Source organism: Camelus dromedarius, chromosome 15 (assembly GCF_036321535.1).
Source record: "Camelus dromedarius isolate mCamDro1 chromosome 15, mCamDro1.pat, whole genome shotgun sequence".
Lineage (NCBI taxonomy): Eukaryota > Metazoa > Chordata > Mammalia > Artiodactyla > Camelidae > Camelus > Camelus dromedarius.
This window is the reverse complement of record NC_087450.1, coordinates 1,947,051-1,969,822: the sequence shown is the minus strand read 5'-3', so window position 1 is coordinate 1,969,822 and position 22,772 is coordinate 1,947,051. Positions and strand designations below refer to the sequence as shown.

Below are 22,772 nucleotides of genomic sequence, written 5' to 3'. Positions count from 1 at the left end.
AGACCGTCTGGGCCCTCTGACTTCTGTTGGTCAAATAAATACCGATACACCTAATTGATTTCATTGTTCATCAATTTCAGCCTGGAGGTGAGGGAGTGTCACTCTTTTCCTCAACCCACCCTCTACTCTATTCTCTTCAGCAACTCAGGCCTCCTGAATACAAAACATAGCATCTGTTTCCCTTCATCTACACTTTCCACAAATGCAACAGGAAACATCAGCCTAGAGAATGAATTCAACACAAATGTTAAAACAAAAATCTACAAACCTGAAGCAACTCCATCTCTGAATCATGATACAAAATGACATGAAAGTAAGGGTGTCAGGTACAAAGCACGCGTGAGCCTGACCACCTCATTTCTATTCTTCAAAGGAAGGAAGGTTTTCATGTTTTTTATTATCATTCTTTGTCATTGTTTCTGATTAAGCCAAAAAATAGTTTGTGAAATAATTAAGCACTGCAATAACAGATTTTCGCTGTATCGATTACAGAAGGCATTCAGAGGGGATAGGAAAACCCACCTATGTAAAAAATGCAAAATTTCTTCCCCTGTTAAGAACACGTATACAAAATGCAACAGAGAATTCAAATTCATGTGGAGAGGAGCAAAAGCCACAGAATCAAAGCAAAGTCATTACTATGAGTCAATTCAAAATTCACTGGACAAGCATGCTCAAAGCATTCAAAGAATTTTAAAGGAACACTGCAAACCATTCACTTAATGATCTACAGGCTAGAGGAAGAATTTCCCTCTTTAACAGACAACAGAAATCAATAGGTTGCCCCACCAAACGAGGACCAAACAACAATCAGGTTTTTAACAGTTCTGATAAATCAGCATGTTCTAAACATCAAAATCCAGAAATTTCAAACATTCATTCACACCACAATGAAAGAAGCACTTAAAAAAAAAAAACAAAAACCCGAAGAAACTAAGCACAATTATCATGTACCTGAATCAATGGGAACTTCTTGTAACGCTGGAAGAAAGAACAGGCTATAGCCTTTTACTTAAAAAATAAAACTACATTTAAAGATAACTGCTAAAACACATTTCATCATTCATATTGCTTTGAAAAATCTGAGGCACTCGTATCTGATCAGAAAAGCAATTCTGAGTAATAGTATGTTACAATTCATTGCCAGTTTGCTTTAGTAGAAAAAAGAAAAGCTACTGTTTCTCATCCTGCACAAAGAGTAAAGAACCTTCCTGCCTCTATCTCCTCCTATTTTCTAAGCTCATTCTCCCCAACCCTTCTGAAACAAGTATGAGAACCTTTTATTCCCACCAATATGCCAAATGACAAAAGAGTATCAATTTATTTGTATAAATATATGCCTACACCTTGAACTGGAAGAGAAAGGTATCAGAAGGCTATATGGAACTTATTTCTACCTTCCTGAAATCACACACACACACACACACGTTCACAGAGACACAGACATATACACACTGAATTACTGGGCAATTCACAAGCTGAGGACTTCCAAATTATAGAAGATAACTTTGTAGTTAGTTTAAAATACAAAACTGTCAGCTTTTGAATGCCTTCATCATCTGCTAAATCATCCAAATATCAACGAGACCCAATTAGCCTTCTCTGTAGAATATAATTTCCCATGATGGCAAAACAGACCCTAAGTAGTGGATCCAAGACTCGTGTTTATCACTACCTATGATCGTTTTTAAACACGTAAACAGATTCAGAATGTATGTCCAACAACATTTATTCTTATTGAAATAGCATATGTATTCAATTGTCTATACAGAAAATAGGTCCCATGATGGTGTTTAAGAGCTATTTTGTGTATTGAAATATTTATTTTTAAGTGCAGACAAGGAGGGTGGGCATTACTCAGTTGTAGAACACCTGCTTAGCATGCACAATGTGCTGGCTTCAGTCCCCAGTACCTTCATAAAAATAAATAAAAATAAGTGCTTATTTAAAAATAAGAATAAATTTATAAAAAGAGTAAATGCAGACTAAAAACCACTGCAATCTAGGAGCCATAATTTTAATAAAAAAACAAGAGTTTCTATCAAATATTCACTATATGGCAATCACAGAGACAACCACAAATCGCCCCTGACAACCATCACGTGTGATTCTCAGCAACCATACTAAGTAGACACCGAAGAGAAACCCAGCATTGTGGATGAAGAAACGGAGCTCGGAGGAGCCGGGGACACTGACCGTCCTGCTCCCCGTGACACCACGTCAGCCCAGGATGAGCGCTGACAGAGCTGCACTGAGGGGACACCCAGCTGCACGGAACCTTGTTGCACTGGGGAGTCCCAGAAAACACTCAAAACTGTTCAGTGAAGAACCAGCTCAAATATATTACATTGTGCCACATCCTTTAAACAGGGAACATGACTGAGACCTTTTTGATGCCTCCGTGTCCTTTCAGCCATTATCAATTATTTGCCCTCTCAGCATGCCCAGTCATGAATTGGACCCCATATGAAGTGCACTCAGATGGCAGAGCTTTTAAAGCTGTTTTATGAAGTTTGTAAGACTCTGTCTATGCCTCACACAGGCGGTCATCCGTCACTTCTCACCGGTGTGGACGTACCACCTGAAATCACACCTTTCTGCTTTTTAAAATCCCTTCATATAATCCAGACTTTTCAACAGCAAAGAAGCAGCTCAACCAGAAACAGTGGATAGCTTTTCACCAAATGGACTCGGACAGCCCATCGGACTACCTGGAAGCCCTTTTTTCTATTAAACCCACTTCCAAGTACTTCATCATTTTCTGATTGGTGGACTTGGCCTCTGACTGGCCTACACTGAGAGCTCCCAGCCTCACATCCGGGGGTGGGAGAGGACCCTGCTGTTCGGGGAAATCAGTGCGGAAGGCGGAAATCTTCCACCCAGGTCCGCATGGGTAGAAGTGCCACAACATGCTCAGAAAATATACCATCAGCAACCCTGGGCTCCCATGGACTGATGTCACATTAACCAAACTCATGAGAGACTGATGCAAGAAAACCAGAAATTGAATTTATTAATGTAACAGGAGATGTGAAACTACGAACCAGACTGAAATATCAGAGTTCAAACATGAGTACAGATTCTCCTCAACGGCCCAATCACGGGCAGGCAGTCACATGGCAACCATGGACAGAAGCAGAGCAGGAAGGGTTTCTAGATTAACTCAATGGACTAAATTTCTGTTATACGAACAGATCTGCTGCCCAGAAGACATTTAACGCCAATCACTGTGCACTGTCCGTGGACAGTGGCTGAGACACGACTGTGAGCACCTGTGTGACTCTCCTTTCCCTGTCCTTTCTGGGCTAAGTGATGCACAGAGGTACAGAGATTCAGGGATGCAGATACCTCTAAACACCCAAAGCCCATCCCTGGGAGCCTGGAAACCAGACAGCCAGGGTTTAAATACCAGCTCTGCCACTTACTAGCTCTGTGACCTTGGCCAACTTACTTACTCTCTCCGTGCCTCAATTTCCACATTGTAAACCTGGGATAACAATCAAATCTCCCTTACTCACTTGTTGTGAAGATTGAAGGATTCATTTCTGTAAAACGCTCAGAAAAGAATGTAGCACATTTCTGGTGCTCAACAAATGTGAATTTAATAAGAAAGTGACTTACAAGTCTCCCTACTAATCATCTTCTTTGTTTCATGGCTAGTCTGATTCCCAAAGGAAATCCTTATTTCCCCTCTTATAAACTCTTGGGGATCACCCTTCTCTTGCATCCCACCACCTGTTTAAACTGAGGGAAGGGATGCCTCCTCCACACTCCTCTGGTCCATGGAGAGTGCTTCCCCCTTCACACCCCTGACCCCTGGCCAACGGCTAGCACTCCTCACAATAACAGATTGAGGTGTGAGTCCGGAGAGACAAGCAGGGCATATGAAACCTTTCCTTTCCCTCCAGTGTTGGCCACCCTTGGGAAGCACCCGGGATGCTCAGCTCCATGGCAGGGCAGCCCTGTGCAGGATGGGGCAGATCATCTTAAGGGAAGGCTCGCTATGGCCCAGAGCTAACTGGGACTGCCTGAGTCTCTAATTCTGGGACACAGTATCATGACATGCATTTTCCCACAGCCCTGAAGTTCATGGAGAACGTGGCTTCATCAGTAATAAAGGAGACATTTATCGCCTGTCTGTTCTTCTGTGTCATCTCTCAGTTGGCTGCTGAAGAAAACTTGTGTATAAGTATTGGGTCCACTTAAGCCCCAATATATATGAAGTAACAAAAAATTCTGTGGCTTAACATTGGTTCAGGGCGACTGTGTAACGGTCCTGACTTTGCTGATGCTAAATTATGGGTATAGGAACTATGGAACCTCCTCAAATTTCTTTCATCATAAAACCAGCTTTTCTTATTTTCCTGTTTCTTAGTAATTGCCAAAGACTGTAAAATGATGGCTTCATACAAAACAGGACCTAAACTTTATGAGCCCTTTGACATTCCCACTGTGCTAAACAATTTACATAATTTCTAATTCTCACAATTCTGCAAAGCATATACGAGCATCCCCATCTCACAGACGAGGGAGAAACTCAGAACAAACTGACTCAGGCTCACATGGCTCAGTGGCAGCGCGTGCACGCAAACCCAATTCAAATCACTACACCCCTTCTTCTATGTACAAAATCACCTCCCACCAAATGACACACAGCGGCTGGGTCAATACTCAGGGAACTCAGTACACTTTTCAGCTTTAAGGTGCTCAAGAGGCTGCTTCTAGCTGCTTTATAAAATCCCGGCTCACTGGTTGCTAACACTGGAATAAAAGACCGATTTTGCCATTGTTTGCACAGCAAGTCTGAAATGTTCACAGCGAGATGACAGAATAAAACAAAGATATAAGCAGAATAATTTTTCCAGGTAGACAGACATAATGGACATTGTGCTATTCTGAAGCACTAAGCAAAGGAATCAAAGCAAAAAAATATTTGTTAAGCCTTCTTTTACAAACAGGAAAATTAAGACTGTATGAAGGTGCAACAGCGCCTCCTATGGCTAAAAAGACCTTCCAGGTTGCCGGGAAAGATGCAACACAAAAATTGCCTGTTGAATCAGAAACAAGAATCAGATCACTAAAGGCTTATGTAGCACATACTGCAGTTTGCATCGGGGAAGGGAGGGGTATTCAGTATTTAATCTGACATTGCTAATACTCTTGAATATAAACAAAAGACACAGGCTCATGGAAACTCATCTTAGAAGAGGAAAGAATCCAATCCAGCCACTTCATTTTACAGGAGGGGAGACTGAGATCTGGGATCTGTCCTTTCGGCAATCAGCAGCAAAGCTCTCTCTCCTAGGCCTCATGTCATGCATTGTAGCAGAAACCACCAGATCTGTACTAGGCCTCTATTCATAAAAGTCACGTCTGTATTTTTCCAACAGTAGGTAATCTAAGTATCTTGCAAAATACTTCTCAAAGAGCCAGGAAATCATACAAGGGTATTGAAATACAAAAACAATTATTTGCACATTAAAACAGCATGAGCTTTATTCTATTAAAAAAATGGACATGTCAAATCAATGTTTTGATATTTTAAAACCTATTAAGCATGCAGAAAAATAAATCAAAATTTCTTTAATCACAAAAGAAAGAAGCTTATTCCCTTAAAATGATCAATGTGGATTTCTATAAACTTAATAGTTCTGGTCAGATTTCTACGAATTTAAATGTCTGAGTGGATGGTTACATGGCAACATGAATTCTGAGTTGTAACAACACACATTCTGTGTAAATAATCTTCAAGGCCGTCTGCTTAAGGTGATTTATCTAGTCCCTGTCTCATTAGAATGATACAGATTTCATTAAACCTTCATACTGCACACACACACACACACACACACACACAAAACCCTGAATCCTTGTTACTTTAAGCCATATTCATATATTCATATATATGCATATTGAATATGCATCAGAAACAAGCCACCCTCTTTGGTATTCAGAGTTGATCCTTCTAAACTATCTGTCCTTGTGACAGCATATTTTTACTCAGCAGCTCTTGGGTGCTTCGTATACAAGGCGTCTACATCTCACAGTCATACAAGGTAAACGGCATCACTCAAATTTCACAAATAAGGAAATGTACTTAAGCCATGAAAACAACTTACATATTCATCATCAGGAAAGAAAAGAGTAGATTTTACTTACAATATTCACTGACAAACCTTTCCTCCATACTAAGACTACATAGAATGAATTCAGTCTTTGTAAATTTTTCTGTCAATAAGCACCACTAGAGAAAAACAAGCAACATCATTAGCAATGGTTGACTTTCAAAGCCCACTCCTATTTTGCACTATAATCATTTTTAATGTTTTGATTTTAGTGTTTACAGAGCACTAAAATAAAAAAATATAAACTTTTTAAGTCATTGCCTGAGAATGCAACATTTGTGAAAATGTACAATTTCAATTTATGCCACTCTGTCTCACATTCTCACTGGTGTCTCTCCTTTGAAGGCTTCATCAAACTGAGATCGCTAAAATCGTTCATTTATGGACTCACAGGAGTTCGGGAAACCACTCAACACGGGGCTGATCAGAGGAGCCATTGAGAAAGCATCCTGTGCAGCCTGGGTTCCAGCCCTGAGTCTGCCAGCGCCAGCTGTGTGAGATTTTGGACAAGCTGCCCCATCTCTCAATCCCTCAGCTGCAAAAAAGGAGACACTGATACCTACCCTTAAACACCTGCTATGAGGTAAAACATGAGGAAAGCATTTTAGCCTTAGGGAGGTGTCCACTCAGAGCAAGCTTGGTCATTATGATGATGAGGATTACTTTTAATAAGTTAAGGCAGACAAAAAATTAGAAATCACCATAAAGGAGAAACATTTTATGTCAATGAGCATTTCCTTTTGAATGGATTGCAGAAAGTTTTATAGAATTTTTTAATAAACCAAATTTTGTCCACTAATTATAGATTTAGAGGTTCATGGACATGTCTCCAGAAAAAGAATTAGAGGCCTCTAACCTCTGAATACTAAGAAAGAAAAGTTTAAAAAAAATCACGGGGGAGATTATGCCTCACTTGAGAGAGTATGTGATCAGCATGCATGAGACCCTCAGTTCAGACACCAGTAACTCCATTTAAAGACTTTTTTTTCAAGAAATGGAGAATTAAATAAAAAAGATGGAGGAATACAGAATTTTTTTAGAGACTCAACTCAGATTTAAGATGGGGAAAAAATATCCATTTCTCATAGGAAATCTTGAGAACTATGTAAACCAGATCTGAGTTGTCTAATCTTTTAACATTATTCATGAATTCATATTACCAAGTCTTAAAACTGCCTGATAACCCACAGTGGTGATAGTGATCATAACAGCTGCCAACACGGATCGAGCTCCCGCTAGGACTGCTCTGTTCGGCCATCTCTGCCCCTGAGGCCTCACCAGGCTGAGAGCACTAAATTTTGTCATTCATGAGCATCTCGTGTAAGTCCTCCCTTTGTGCTCCTCACTCTCCCCTCACCAGCCCCTCTGAGGGAAGCACTGTTATCATCTTCCCCACCCGAAGATAAGGCCACTGAGGCACAGAGACTAAACCTGCTCCAGGTCACATCGGCATAAAAGGACGTCTATATTTCTGCTGTTTTACTATTGACAAAGGAATCTGACATATCAATTCAAGGGAGACTGTTAAATAATCAAGTCTGTCAGGTCTTCACCTCAAAGAGCAGATACTATAGATTCCTGATGTAGGATGAGGCTGCCGCCACAAACTGACTCAGCTTGAAATTAATATCCAAGATGAAGCAGCGGATACACGTAAATATTCACGATTGTCAACTCCGCTCACGGGTCTGGGCCCTTCACTGCCTGAACGGGGGTGAAATCCCCACCCGTGTCAGGGAGGGAAGCGCTGCTTTTCCAGGTCTCACCCAGGCTTCACGGGCTGTTTCCCCCACAGACTGTCCTCAACGATTAAAAATCTCTCAAGATTTTTACACCATGCAAAACTGAAAGACATTTCTGCAGATGGAGCACTTTCTCAGGCTTAAAGCTTTTTTGCTTACACTCAGCAAGGGGGAAAATAACACATGACTCTGCAAAGTCTCTGAGCCTCACCACTCACAGGAGTAGAATGGCCTCAGCACAAGATGACTCTTCATGGATGAGAACAAAATAAAGCCGCCCCCAACCACAGGCACTCCCAGAGAGAGCGTTCAGCAGTCTTCTGCACACTCACGGTTGTGCAGCCCTCACCACCATCTATTTCCAGAACACTTCATCACCCCAGAAGAACACCCCTGTCACTAGCAGTCACTCCCCAACCCCCCTCCACCCAGCCCCTTGCAACCATCACCTGCTCTCTGCCTCTGCATGTGCCTATTCTGAGCATTTCAGATCACTGAAGTCAACAATATGTGGCCGTTTGTGTCTGCTTCCTTTCACTTAATGTGCTGTTATCAAGGCTCGTCCATATTGAAGTGGTATCAGCATCTCTCTTTTTTTTTTTTTTGAAAGTGTTAAAGCTTATTAGAAGGTGGTAAGTACTATCAAAAAGAGTAGAGAGGAGCATAAGTGATTGGGTTTCAAAGGGAAAAGGGCGGGTTGAGCAGTCAGGGTGGACTTCCCAGAGCAGGTGGCCTTTTTCATATTCCCCTTTATTTATTTTTTCTTTTTTATTCACTCTTACATCTGAATAATGTTCCACTATATGGAGATACTACATTCTGTTCATCCATTCAGCAGCTATGTATGGACGAGGTCCAGAAGAATGAGTGTAAGAGGTGACTAGGCAGGGATGGCATTTAAGCAAAGGGCAAGATGTGCTTTAAAAAAAAAAAGCCAACAAACAGAGGCACAAGGAAATTCAGCGCGTTTCTGAGAAAGTGCATTCTTGCTTCAGCATGACTGCTGTGCAGGCTGGGGGGGGGAGTGACAGGAGACACAATGAGGGAGTCACCTGAGAATATTCCCCATACAAGCAGCTCAGCCAATTCTCCTCCCTCATCCTGTATTTTAGAGCCATTTTTGATAGGTTTTCTATTTCAAGTAACAGTACTTAGTTACACATCTGATCATCTGCATCAGATCACCTTACTTCCAAGCCACAGAAAGTCATTCACTGACTGGAGCAGCTCCAAGACATAATGGTGATGGACCAGTGAGTCCTGCAGCATCCCGGCCTGCAGGCACAAACCCCGACATGTTCCATGGTGATGTCCAGAAAGTAAAATGCATGGAAATATCTCACTGCTTGTGCACGATATCTGCTTCCAAATTGCCCCAAAATCATGCTGGCAAAGCACTACTGAGCCCTCTCACTACAAAAAAAAAAAAAAAAAAAAAAAAAGATAGAGAGAGAGAACAGAAAAGAAAAGAATAAAGCTAAGAAGGCAAATTTAGGGTCTTCCATTGAAAACCAGCAACCATCACTGCCAGTATCTCAGCTGGAATGGTCCTGACTTCAAAAACCACTGCGCAGTTACATTGCAAACATGATAGACATATATGTATTCCACGTAGATGATATTACAGTAGGATTTTTCTTTTCGAAATTTCCAGTTGCAACATTAACACAAGAGAGTTTATGTTTCAGCTTTAAAAAAATCAATTATCTTCCACTTTCTTAATTTTGAACCTATTATTATTTTATAAAGGGTGCTATGCTGCAAATTATAAACCGTTTGGCTTCTGCCAAAAAGATCTTTATGACTTCACTATTTCAGAGCAAGACTTAATGATGCTTTGAGAAGTGGGGCCTGGGGCGCTCACTAACAGCTCTTTAAATACTGACAAGGATGTGCTATTTAAGTAATGCAAAGACTCTAACTCTACATTAACTCAGAAATCAAAGAAACTACACCAAAGCCTTACTTTATCAATTTTAAATTTTGCTATTCTTTTGAATATTAAGTTTCTTAAAAGATAAGATTTTTTTTGAGAAAGACAACAGCTGTATTAAATTTCCTCTCACCAAGAAAGCAATCTTTATCAAGAATAAACACCCCTATGGAAATCCAAAAGACGGGACGTTTCTAGCTAAGTGAACATGCAGATCTCAACACAAGCCTAAATCCTATCAGATCTCACTTGAACGAGCTCAACAAAGTCCTGGGCTACCCTGAAACTTAGCTCTTCTGTTCCAAATGTTGGCTAAGATCATCACACAAGGCAGGGAAGAAGAGAAAAGTCCACCTGGCTGCATCCGTTTTCTTCCAGCCACAAGGTGCCGCTAGGGGGTCCCCGTTAATAAGCCCTCCCCATGAGGAAATCCGGCATCCACACTGCCCCTGCCGTCCCCAAGCAGCCCCGACGACCCTCTCCCACTGGTGGCCCCCCAGCCTGTCAATGGTCTTCTAATGACCCTCCCAGTTGGTGGCACTCTCCCCCTCTTCCCCGCTTCACACACACACACACACACAGAGCCAGGAAAGCCTTCCCAAAGCACAAAATTGATTACATCACCCCCACTTCAAACCCTTCAGAGGCTCCCTGGTAGAGTTCTAGCCCCACCCCCAACCCTGCTCGCCCAGCCTCACCTCAGTACCCAGGTCCCCAATGACCTCAGGTGCCCCCTGACCTGCTGCTACTTCCCACTTGCCTCCAGGCTCATTTTGACGGTTTGTCAAGGAAGCCTTCCTTCCCTCGAACCTCTGCACTTTGGGTTAGGTGCCCCTGCTGTGTTCCTAGAACATTCTACGCTAAGACAACTTCTGACACTGCTAAGCTCTCAAGAAGCAATACATTTTGCTTACTATTGTGAGTCCACCCTCTCTCCCCTGGACACTCAGAATTGCATGTGTTATGAATAAATGAATGAAGGGGTGGGTCTCAAAGGGACGGGCAGAGCTGCTCTCGCCCACCCCGACCCCTTCTTTCTGTAGAACATCAGAAGCAAAATCAGGAGTAGCTCTCCTGAGGGTCACTTTCTGCTGACACCCTTCACTGCCTCTTCTGTGTCAGTTCTAGTAAAAAACCAAGCTTCTCCAAAGCCCTCCATCCCTAGGCCCACTCCAGGGTCCTCCCAATCAGGGGCACCCTCCACCCTGGACCACACAGTGCACTCTCCCCGAGTCCCCACCCCACAAGCCTCCAGGCCTCTACCCGGGCTGCTCCTGCCACCTGAGTCACCCTCTTGATTCCTTCTCCTGGCTGACTCTTACTCTGTCCTCATAACTGAATGTAGAGCCCATTTCTTCAAGAAAGCCCTCTCTGATGCTGTCCTTTAGCTCTTGGCTGGGCTTCCTCTACAGCAGGACTGCTTGGCGACCAACTGGTGTTTGTCCACCTGCTCCTCAGAGACCATGACCTCTTGGAGGCCACGTGGGAAAAAGGAGTGAGACGACAAGAGGGGTGGCAAGAGCAAAAAGCAAAATCACAGCCCAAGTCCCAAATTCAAGGATTCTGTCTCAGAAGAAAAGAATAAAATGTTTAATACGTATGTCATTTGGCTATGATTTTTGTGGCTCATGGAAAGCAAGAGCTTGGTGTTCTAGTCTAAAATCCAAGTTACATGCAAAGAAATGTATATATTCGTATCCAAAGGAAACCAGAGCTGCTCAACAACAGTTTGCAGTTAAAATCAAAGGAAATTTGATAAAGGCAATCTCTCTCTCTCTCTCTTTTTTTTTTTGTACCATATAGTTTTAGAAGTATTTGTATAACTAAGTGATGGCTACAGCGTATGATTCTGCACTGGAGTGTTTGGGGCTGAGGAAGCCCAGATTACATGCACTGTGTAAATACAATCACACCAACACACTGACAGGTGCCCTAGTGGCTGAGCTGAAGTTCCAAAGCAGACAACCTTACGTTGCAAGAAAGCTCTCATTAGAAAGTAAGGAATGCAATGTTCTGTACTCAATTACATACGTTATATGGGCCATTAAGCGATAGTGCATCTTGTCTAATGAAACCCCAAAATAAATTGTTAACGTCGATTTTCTCCATCTGACTCTTCTTTGCTAAATTTGGATATCAAACCCTCACTCCATACGGAATGCTCAGACCTACGCTGCAGCAGGTTACATCCCGTGGAAGAAAGCCTATCAAGGGAGAACTGGAGAGTTTCCCTTCAGAAGCTGCTAAGTCTGGTTTTGCACCTGTACGTCATTTGCAACCACGTCATCGTCAAAGGAATAAGACCTTACCACTGTGGGGCGAAAATCACTGCGGTGCTTCTGAACCATTAAATAACACTGAGCTTTGTGAAACAGTCCTGAGGCACTTAAATCGTACTTTTTGTGAAAGGCTCCAAAACTGACCCAATTCACCAATCCAGGTACAACAGGGAGGTACCGGAATTAGTAGATAGAACATGCCCTTGAAGTCTGACAAGGCCCTGCTTGAATCCTGCTATAGCATTGACTAGCCGCTAAACGGACCAATTCCTTAACCCCTCTGAGAAGGCTTCCCAATCTGCAAAAGGGGGCTGCCACCGCCCACCTGGGAGGCATGGATGTGAATGCAACACGCAAGTAGTGCGGCCGACTGGTACCTGACACGAGGCCTGGCTAGTTTCCCTCTGCTGCCCTTCTCCCCCTTTAAACTTGCATTGTTCCCCCTAGTAAGGGTCAAGCCCTCGGACCAGACTGCCTGATTCTTCTGTGTATACCCGGATACATGCCTTACCTTTAGGAGGCCAGAAAAAGAACTATCTCCTCCAACGTCACTATCAATGTTCTTAAGAGTCTGGGTTTTTTTAACTCTATTTTGCAGGGAGACTATTCCAGAACTGTCCAACCACCATTCTCCACTTTGGCTCCTCTCCCAGCGCCCGTCCCTTCTCACCTCAAATCTTCTGTCTGCTGGCCTTTTGTTCGTGGGAAAGAGAGTCCGCTAGGGTGGAGACTCCCTAGGCCTCTGTCCCTCCCTCACAGGTGAGTGTGACTACCTTCTCCCCACTCCCCACTCCGACTCCAGCTTCCGAGGAGGTTCCCCTCCCGGACCATGCAGCCTCTGTGGCCGCACACGCGTGGCCACAACCCTCCCTTCAGATTTCTTCCTGGGTGGCCCTGCCCACCCTCAAGACCCTTAAGGATAAATGCCATTGCTCTGAAAATCCCAAACGCCACTGACTGAACACACCAAAGCTCCATGATCTGGGCTTTCCTCCAACCCAGGCACAGCCCTGCCCCGCCTCAGCCTCAGTCTGCACCTCTTGAGATGAGCTCATCCACCTGCACGGCTGTGAACACCAGCTAAGAATGACGACTCCCAACGTGTATCTGTGGTCCGGCTCCTTCACCTGAGCCCCAGGGCCATAGACCCAAGTGCCTCTTTGAAGTCCTAACTTGGATGACAAATGGAATCTTAAAAATGCCTCATGTCCACCATTTACTCTAGAGTTCGATTCCTGGCAGGTACCTCCCAGGCTCCCGATTTTAGTAACAGACCCAGAACCCACCTAGGTGTTTGAGGTCACATTCAATTTCCCCTGTTCCTCCCCCCAACCCTGCCCTGTAATCAGTCCTGTCATTTCTATCACTAAGCCAGTCTCAAGTCTGGTTCTGCAAGGACCACGGATGGAACCCCACAAGCTCACAGCAAGGTGCAGTGAGTCACAGTCCTCCAAAGAGAGCTCCCTGGATGGGGAGGCATCTCCTGCCGCTGGTCACCTCAGAAGGCACTGGATTCTCACAAAGGAGGCCCAGGAGAAGGGGCTCAACATTCTCCTGTGGTCTGAACTTTGAAGGGCCCGAGGTTTGGGGGAGTTCCTAGTTAGCAGACACACCTGCCAGAGAGCAGATGAAGATGGGGGAACCCAGGCAAGGCTGTTCTCACTCCGACCCCTGGGCTATCGGGAGCCACGGGAAAGACCTGTGTCCAGGGCACAGCCCAGCCTTCACAGATCCCAGTCTGCATTTGCCAACCCAGATAGCTTAGACTCCTACTTGCGACTCATACTTCTGTTCTGTTCCCCCCAGAATGTGATGGACTCTTTCAGAAAGTCTGGCCTGTCTCAAGCGAGACCAAGTCAGTGAAGGATGAAGTGTCCACAATTGGACCAGGGCATGAAAGGAGAAACAAGGTCTCATGGCCCGCATGACGGTGGTGGCCAAACCCTTTCCCCGGGTGAGATGAACCAGGGTGTGGGTGAGAATGCAAGGTCACTTCACGGCTGACTGGGGTGTTGGAGACTCACTACTGCAAACAAATGACACGGCCGTCAGTGGTGGACGTCAGCTGCAACAGACACGGAGTCAGCTATTTACTGCCAACATGGGTTAATAGTAAAGGCTGGTGCAGGGAGGCCTGCATGGCTGCTGAGGCAAACCACAGACCCGGCTCTGAATGCCCACTGGCTGGAGCAGAGAGGAAGCTACGGCCCCCTTTAGCGGTCCCTGTGTCCACCAGATCCAAGTGAGCCAGCTACTTAGGAGAAGGCCATGTTGTTCTGATACTCAGAAAAACCAGCCTCGTAAAGGGAAAATAAGAGTGGCATGGAGTTTAGACCCACTCCTGCCTCTCTATGAAGGCAAAGTAAAGTAAATGGCACGGGGAAGGTGAATGCAAAAACAAAAAACAAAAAACAAAAAACCGGTGACTGCTTCCTCCAACAGCATCCCCTGCAGCTGCTCATCTCCGAGCCTGCCACTTTCTCACCAGTGACCACCGGCCAGGAAGCTCAGTCACGCACGTCACACAGTGACAGCCCGGAACCGCGTGCCAGGCACGTTTGTGTAAGAGCCAGAATCAAGGAAGATGCTGCAGATTTTGACTTTCCAAGTTTAAATACCCCATGAAAAATATCCCTCAGCAGCCGCCTAAATCAATTCGCATCTCACTTCTTCAAAACAATCAAACAAATTTAATAAGGGCATATTTGTCACCAAACATAAGGAGGACCAAACTGGTTCCTCAAAGCAAGGATTTTAACAGGTATCAAACACCAGTGGGTGATGTGCTAACAAAGCAAAAATTCCAAAAAACTGGAAAATAAAAAGATGACTAGGATAATATATGGATCAAGGCAACTGTTAAGTTTTTTGCTTTTTAAAGCAATGGGGACAGCAAGGAGGACAATCTGGCTATTTCCAATGCAGGGTGTGCACAGTCCACTTTTCAGACGCAACAACATGCTCACAGGGTGGTACAAGATAGAAAGGGAAATAGAAAAAGGAAAAGAGGAACAGCGAAAATTAGAAACACATGAGAACAAAAATAACTGACAGCAATTACAAGAATTTACGTGAGTTTGGTGAGGATAGGGATGAGGGGACGGTGAGACCCACCCTCACCTATTGTTCCAGGGAAGGCAGGGGCCTGAGGCGAGCGGCGCTGCCGGGGGACCCCAACGTGGTCAGCGCCCCAAACCTAAACTTCACCTAGATGCGTGTAGACAGCTTTTGAGCTACAAAATGTGGTTGCATTTCAAGCTGGACAATTTTACTCACTCCCACCAACAGTAATAGGAGAGAATTAGGCACTGTTCCTGCACCAAAGCATTGTTTAAAAAAGTAATGACTGTGGAATAGTAAAAGCAACAATGGAGTAAAAGTGACTGGAGGAGAGCGTACTTGACCCGAGCTCACTGGCCGCGTTATCTCACTGACGTTCAGATGCTGGCTGAGCCCTTACGGTACCAAAACAGACAGACCCACCAGGAGGGAGGTTTAATGTGCTGCTGTATTTTGATGCCGAGAGCCATGCCTGGTACACGAGGTTCTGGGTAAACAATGGTGACAGTGTCAACCATTATGGGCTAAGCACACAACCAGCTACTCCGCCAAATCCCAAGGACACACTTCAAAAGGCAAAAACAAGCTGGCATTCTCTGGTGGGTCTGCAGACTCAGAGACAAGCAGTTGCTGAGCAAACAAGTCACCAGTGCCTCCTGTGACAAAAGAGGAGGCACTGGCCTGGGGGCTGGGGCAGGGCTCCAGGCTTCCACTGCTCACCCACCATTCTGTCCAGGGGGAGAAGGTGGTCCCTGCTTACGTTGCACTGATGCACATACATTGACTGACTCCTGGGGACTGAGCAGGAGGTGACAGGTGACGGGAATGGAGCCAGCCTGGGAGTGGCACGGTGCTGGCATCTGTGCCCTCAGCTTTGCCCAGACCACTACATCTGCCAGCTCATCTACAAGAAGCAGAAGGGGAGAAAGCCGTGTAGATCACAGGGCCCTGCGAGGACAAGTACAGGTCATGGCCACGACATGCCTCGCCCCTTCCTTAAGCCATAGAGGTATGTCCGGGGAGGAAGTGAAAATTCATCCAGAGCCCGCCAGGCACCACAAGCAGGTGGGACTCGGGTCCCCTATGCCTGTCACTCACAGGACTGATCTGGACTATCTTTTTATCAATTCTCTGGCATCTTCTCCTCCAACTTACCAACAACCAGAAAGTAGAATCTGATTTTAGACTCACAGAGAATCGCAGAACACCTCCTCCACATCGGGCCCAGCAGCACGTGCCAGGTCCTCCGACCGTCACCTGTGGGACTGCCATGAGCCCTCTCCAGACTCAAGGCCCGAGGCCGTAGGCCGGGGGGACACAGATTCCCACAATCTCCCCAGCAAAGGGGGACCACCTCTCGGCAAAGGCATCTCACCCTCTTCTGCCAGAGGGACATCTCGATAGATACACAGGGAAACAGAGCAGAAGGTGGGGGGGTAGGTAGCCCAGAAGAGCTCGTCTGCACTTCCAAGGCAAAGTGGGTCCGTTGACCTAATCACAGGGACAAAGTGAGGACGAATCTTTCCCTGCTGTGCCCTATACTCCGTGACACGCCTTTCCCTGCGTAAGGAGCTCATTTGGAAGCCACTGGCAGTGTTTCTGTTGTCCTAAATTGGCATGGTGGTTGTCAGGCAGGGAGAGAGGGCCTGAGCCGTGCAGGTGCTGGACCTGGGAGGCAGGAGACACTGGCTCCATCCCCAGCTCAACCAGCGCCTCATTCTGCATCTCGGGATTCAGCATCTCATCTATAAGCAAAGGGATGAGACTGTCCCAGGACAGGCTGTCCAACAGGAATGAAATGTGAGCCATGTAAAGAAAGTTTCCCAGTTGCCACATTCAAAAAGGTAAACCCCCCCAAAAAAAAACCTAGAAACTGATTTTAAGAACATATCTTACTTATTCTACTGTATGTAAAATACTATCATTTTGACATGTAATCAATAAAGAAAGTAACAAGATAGTTTACATTCTTTTTACTAGACAAGTCTCAGCGTCTGATGTGCATTTGACCTAGAGCACATCTCAGCTCAGAGCAGCCTCCTCCCCAGCTCTCCTAGCATCAGTGGCTTTGGCTACTCTATTGGACAGCAACTCCAGGAGTCACACCAGGGGAATTGGCTGAAAAGCAGGAGTAAGTGTCCATAATAACCCTAAAAGAATCTCTCTGAAACAAAGGCGGATTCACTTTTAAACGTCTGAAAACTGGCGGGTTGCTCCTTCCTCACGCCTTGGCTACAAGACAGCCCTCCTCCTTGCTGATCCCTTTCTGGATATAGGGAAGCAACCCTTCAAACAGCCAGGGTGGCCGGGCATCCAGGTAGACTTTCCTGCTCTCTGTGTCCAGTCCCACGAAGTCCTCCTTCTCAAACAGGATGCAGAGCAGGAGGATCTTGTCCCCAGACTTCTTGGATGCACCGTCCAGCCACTTGGACTTGAGCATGATGAAGAGAGACTCAGTGAAATCCTCGATCCTCTTCTCCACCACCCTGCAGTCCTCGTAAATTGAAGGCCACGTCGGTGCGCGGCTGCTCGGCCACCTCCCCATGCAGCACAAAGACAAAGAGCCGGGAGTCATAGAGCGTGGTGCCATACAGCTCCTCTGCACGTGGAGCTTCTCGAAGGTCTTGGCCAAGAGGCAGTCGGTAATGGTGACAAGGCCCATGACATTGCGGTGGGTCTCGAAGTCGCTCCACCCATTCTTGGGCACATAGTGGTGACTGTAGTGGATACAGAGTGCCCACTGCGAGCCGCACGGGCTGATCTGCCTCACCAAGGAGATTCGCTTATAGATGCACAACAAATTCTGCTCTGAGATGATCCCCACGGGTTGGACCACCACGGGGAGAGTCTGGTGGTCCTCAGCACACTGCACGTAGTCAGGGATGTTCATGTTGCTGGCCCTGACGAGAGGGAAGAGGAGACCGAGGTACATACTGTGCTGCAGGCTGCGGGCCTCACTGGGTTGCGGTGACCTGGTGTGTACCAGTCAGAAGGCAGGGGAAGCCCAAGCAAAGCCGGGGGTACAGCTTGTCCTCAGCGTCTGCACATGGCTACCGCAGCTCGAATCACATTACGCAGCTTTTGGTCTAGGCTTCCACCCTCTGCAGAAAAGGATCATTTCTTGTTTTCTGTTTCCAAGCACCTAGCCAGGCCCTGATGCAAAGTCAGTGCTCAAAACTGCTGAATAAAGGAATGAATAAAGGAACTGCTTCCACACCCCTCAGCAGGATATAATGCAAAGAAACACAGTAGAATCAAAAGACCTGGATTTCAACTCCAATTTATTTGAACTCCTAAGCTGCAGAATACTTGATAAGAAAACTTGCTTTGGGGAGGGGGGTACAGTTCAGTGGTAGAACACATGCTTAGCATGTATGAGGTCCTGGGTTGAATCCTCAGTACCTCATTTTAAAAAAAATTAAACAAATAAATAAACCTATTTACCCTCCTCAAAAAATATTTTTTGAAATCCAAATTCAAGAAAAAAAACACCTTGCAATTGACACAACATTGTAAACATGAGTATACTTCAATTAAAAAAAATCCTTGACTTACAAGAATATATCTGGATTATGGAAGTTTACAAATGTAAAATGCCTAGGGTACCACCTGCATAAGAAGAAGGAACTGTAGAAATTTACTATCCCTCATTTATGAGCTATATTTCCTTTGGGGGGTTTATAACCTCTCAGAGCTAATTTTCTCAGATTAAAAAAAAGAAGGAAACATTACCGGATTCTCCATACTGCTGAAGAATCAGATAAACCTATGATAGCATCTGACCCACAGAGTTTACTCAATAAATGCTTGTTGAATGAATGAATAAACAAGCAAAGTGAATGCTGCTCCCTGCCACAGAGCATCATGATGGTACTGCCTGGAAATTCCAAGCCCACGTTTCACCCAACTCTACACTAACCATGGGCGACCTGGGCAGGCCTGTGTGCTCCTCTTAACCCCAGTTTAATCATGAATAGAAATGAGGGCAATAACACAAACCTCAAAGGGTTAGTGAGTCATTACTGAATTGTATCCCAACTTTGCAAGATGGAACCTTTAAAGAAATTTGGGCAAAAAGTCCGTAGGCCCTCTCCATATTATCTCTTAGAACTACATGGGAATCTACATTATATCTCAAAATAAAAAGTCTAATTTATTAAAGAGGCTATTGAGGTTAAATGAGCTCACTGTCTCAAATAAGGAACACACAGTACAAATAGGTCAATGCCCAGCCCATGAGATAAACTCAGTAAACATTCCCACTGAACCCACTGGTCCCTCCAACTTCAGAGCACGATGATGTGTCCTCATGGCCAGAGGCCCCTGCACCTGAAACTAACAAAGCTAATGGTCCCCACTTTCAAGAGCCCCTGCCACCACCGTAGGTCTAATTTTGTACTTGTAATTTTTTTTCTGTTTATTAAATAGAAAAACGTAATTGCATAGCCTTCAGGTCACCAAAAGCTGACTACAGAGATCATGATGGCAGCCCTTCTTCATGAAACAATAAAATGAAAAGCCATTTCCACAAGATCTCTGTGTAAATCTACTAGGGAACTTCATCCTGGACTGAGAGGAAGAGGACTGGGGAGGAGGGGGCAATCTGCGGCACACAGACCCATGGGCCTCCTGTCCCACTATGGACTTTAGACCCAACACTCACCCTCAAGGAACTTCAAAATAGACACAGACTGAGTGCTGTGGACAAGATTTTTTTTTTTTAAAGAAATCCCTGATTCCCTCGCAGGTTTTGTTTCTACCGAGAAACAAATGTCTTATGTGTATAATGTTTCACAAAAGACTTAAATTATTATCACCCCAACTTGACGCATTAAGAAACTGAGGGAGAGAAGTTTATCACATTGTGCAAGATAAGAGAGAGGCAAAAAAAAAAAAAGATTAGAGAGAGGCCATGTCGGACACCGTATTTAAACCCAAGCCCCTGTTCCAGTGCTCACACTAGAAAGTGGGATATACTGTCCCTTTCCTGCCCTCTCCCTGCAATAAATGTCTGAAGAGTATTTTCTGTGCCACCTGGAATCACAATCACTTCAATTTTCCACAAAGACCTGTGTCACTCCTTGGAAGATGTGTCAAAATCTATATGTTGAATGGGAGGAGAGATTTGTATTTTCTGTTCCTCAAAGGAAACATGGCTTAAAAGAAACTGAAAAGCACTTTTCTACTCTAAGTCTTCATTGTGCAGAGAAGGAAACGGAGGCTCAGAAGAGATGATGAAAGAGCCTTATTAACAAATATTGCCTCAGCGCAGCACCAAGCCAGCCTTGGGCACTTCTGGGGGAGGATCTGGAAGGCCCAGGAGAATGAGTCTTAGAAAACGGTAAAAGAAGAAGCATACAAGGCCCCGTCTCTACACCACCATAACACGAAGTTCCACCAAATTACCCAGTATGGGTGCAGCCAACATTAAGGTGGGCTAAACAGGTTATAGAAACCTGGAAGTCTCATCCATAGTGGAAATTCCAACATTTACTATGTTTTTTTTCCCAGTTCAAGCATCAGCTCAGTGGGCACTCTGTACCAGGCACTACACGAGGCCTGGAGTTCTCCCAAATACACAACTCTTATATCACGTGTGCAAACCAAACACAGGCCCACCAGAAGGAAAATGCCCACAGATAAGGTGGAATTACTGAAACTGAAAGCAGCCAACCAGCATATATTACTAGCAAAAATGGTGCTGCTAGAAATAGACTCATGGACATAGAAAGCAAACTGTGATTAGCAGGCAGGAAAAGGGGGATTAACAGATATACATTAATAAATATAAAATAAATGACAAGGACCTACTATATAGCACAGGGAACTATATTCAATTTCTTGTAATGAGTTGTGCTAAAAACAATCTAAAACATATGTAGATACATATGCATATGTTTATAACTGAATCTCTGCTGTACATCTGAAACTAACATTCTAAATTGACTACACTTCAATAAAAAATAATTTTAAAAAATAAGTAAAAATAAAAGCAATGCCATTTAGAAAAAATAAATGGCTTAGCTGTAGGTGCTGGATAATTCTGGTTACAAACACCAAGTCCACTGGATAGGACTTAGCTGTAGGTGCTGGAGAATTCTGGTTACAAACACCAAGTCCACTGGATAACTCCAGCACTTGCTGTCACTCTTTCTGACCATCAGACACTCACTTGGCTTCAGTGAGTTTACTTTTCTCTTCTGTGAAAGGCTTCAGTTGCAACTAACGATGTATAGAATCTCATCATTCACAAACCCAACAATTAATGAGGACTTCCCATGGGCCAGGCTCTGGAAATATGAAAATATAGGGTCCGAGATATATTCATGGGTAGAAGAAATTTATGCCATAAAGACATTAATTCTTCTTGCTTTGATAGACAGATTCAATACAATACTGTTTAGATTTCCTACCAGATTTTTTATGGGTAACAAGATAATTTATGGTCAGGAACAACCAAGAACCTTCTTTAGAACCAGCAATGGGAAGGGGTGGATAGGTCATTCATTTCCACTGGTCTTTCTGAAGTGATGAAAACGTTCTGGAATATTAATGGTTGCACCACTGTGAATATGCTAAAGCTGCTGAATTGTAGCATTTAAGTGGGTGGACTTCATGGTGTGTGAACAATATCACAATAAAGATGTTAAATGAAAAAATATTTCTTGACAATTATTTTTCCTTCTATACAACTAGTCTGCCCCACAATTTAAGAAGAATTAAAAAACCAAAACAAACCAAATTTTGCCAGGAGCTCTTTAGGACTGCAATGTCCCTGAGTCTCCAACACCTCTGGTGGTGCTGTTCCTGTTAACACACCCTAGCTGGGCTGGGCTAGTTAGGGACTGTAACTATCTTTTTAAGATCGACGGCCACACGTTTCACCCTGGGAGAGGGAAGGATGGAGGATGTCACAGCCTCATGCCTTCAGCTCATTTTTAACTGAACCAAGCCTTGCTTTCAACACTGTAATCCCTCTCACTATAAAAACAGTGACATAATCAAGCACCGCCATCATAACACCTGAAAGTGTTCAAGGTACTTACCTGGGGCAGAAACACTGAGGGAGGAGACGGAAGCTCGCTCAGCACGGACGCTCCCTTTTCCCAACTCCACCAGGAGAAGCTGGGGTTCACAGCTGGAGGCTCTCAGCCCGGGGAGCAGCGCCCACACCACTGAGCTGGTCCCCAGGGAGCGGGAAAGGGAGAGGAGGGCAGCCCCGGGGTCGCGGGGCAGGGAAAGCGGGGGGGGGGGACGCGGGCTGTAGCCCCGCTCGGAGGCCAGCCCCAGCCCCAGCCCCAGCCGCCCGCCCCCGTCCGGGTCCGCAGAACCCGCCAACCCGGGACACAGCCCGCCCAGGGGCGGGGACGGGCCGGCGGCCGAGGAGAGGCAGCCCGGGAGGAGAGGACTCGCGGGCGGGAGAGGGGAAGGGGACGCCAGCCGCGGACTGATGGGAGCCCGGCTGGGGCGAGAGGCGGCAGGTGCACACCTGGCCCTGGACAGCTGTGGCCGGGGCGCCGGGGCAGGAGCCAAAGTCCTACCGGGCGAAAGAGCTGAGAAGCTTTTGGGGCCGATCCCCTGCTCGGAGCTGGAGCTTCCAACCCTCGTTCCAGCTGGCACCGACTGTGCATGCGCA

The 22,772-nt window shown here is 45.3% G+C and overlaps 1 long non-coding RNA gene across 1 annotated transcript in view; it reads right to left on the bottom strand.

Moving 5' to 3' along the window:
- Positions 1-22,433, bottom strand: part of LOC135323021 (uncharacterized) — a 50,000-nt gene extending 27,567 nt beyond the window's left edge. The window contains exon 1 of the long non-coding RNA XR_010384099.1: positions 22,183-22,433. This is a non-coding gene — a long non-coding RNA (uncharacterized LOC135323021). The remainder of the gene's footprint in view (positions 1-22,182) is intronic.
- Between the last annotated feature and the right edge of the window lie 339 nt (positions 22,434-22,772).